We start from the raw sequence: 1,409 nt of genomic DNA on the forward strand, positions 1-1,409 counted from the left end.
TACCAAAGTTACACCAGGAACAGGTAAACCATTTAAAAAACCCTGTAACTCCTAAAGAAATAGAAGCAGCCGTTAAAGGTCTCCTAACCTAAAAGAGCCCAGGTCCAGATGGGTTCAGTGCAGAATTCTATCAGATGTTCATAGAAGACCTCATACCAATAGTATCTAAACTATTCCATAAAATTGAAACAGATGAAGTGCTACCAAATTCCTTCTATGAAGCCACAATTACTCTTATATCTAAACAACACAACCAACAAACAAAGAGAACTTCAGACCAATTTCCCTTATGAATATCAACACAAAAATATTCAATAAAATTCTGTTAAATAGAATCAAAAAGCACGTCAAAACAATCATGCACCATGATCAATTAGGCTTCATCCCAGGCATGCAGGGATGGTTTAATATATTGAAAACAATCCATGTAACCCACTATATAAGCAAACTGAAAGATAAAAAAAAACACATGATCATTTTAATAGATGCTGAGAAAGCATTTGACGAAATTCAACACCCCTTCACGATAAAAGTCCTGGAGACAATAGGATTTCAAGGCCCATACCCAAACATAGTAAAAGTTATATACAGCAAACCAGTAGCTAACATTAAACTAAGTGGAGAGAAACTTGAAGCAACCCCACTAAAATCTGGGATTAGACAAGGCTGACGCTCTCTCCCTACTAATTCAATGTAGTTCTTGAAGTTCTAGCCAGAGCAATCAGAAAACAAAAGGAGATCAAAGGGATACAGATTGGAAAAGAAGACAAAATATCTCTATTTGAAGATGGTTGATAGTACATTTAAGTGATGCCAAAAGTTCCACCAGAGAATGACTAAACCTAATAAACATGTTCAGCGAAGTGGCTGGGTATAAAATTAACTCAAATAAATCAGTAGCCTTTGTCTACACAAAAGAGAAACAAGTCAAGAAAGAAATAAGGGAAACGACATCCTTCATAATAGTTCCAAATACCTCAGTGTGAGTTTAACCAAGCAAGTGAAAGAACTGTATGATAAGATTTTCAAGCCTCTGAAGAAAGACATTGAAGAAGATCTCAGAAGATGGAAAGATCTCCCATGTTCATGGATTGGCAGGATTAATACAGTAAAAATGACCATTTTACCAAAACCAATCTACAGATTCAATGCAACCTCCATCAAAATACCAATCCAATTCTTCAAAGAGTTAGAAAATTTGCAAATTCATCTGGAATAACAAAAATCCCAGGATACATAAAACTATCTTCAACAACAAAAATACGTCCAGGGGAATCACTATCCTTAAAATCAACCAGTATTACAGAGCAACAGTGAAAAAAACTGCATGGTATTGGTACAGAGACAGACAGATAGACCAGTGGAATAGAATTGCACACCCAGAAATGAACCCACACACCTGTGGTCAC

Source organism: Rattus norvegicus, chromosome 6, assembly GCF_036323735.1.
Source record: "Rattus norvegicus strain BN/NHsdMcwi chromosome 6, GRCr8, whole genome shotgun sequence".
NCBI lineage: Eukaryota > Metazoa > Chordata > Mammalia > Rodentia > Muridae > Rattus > Rattus norvegicus.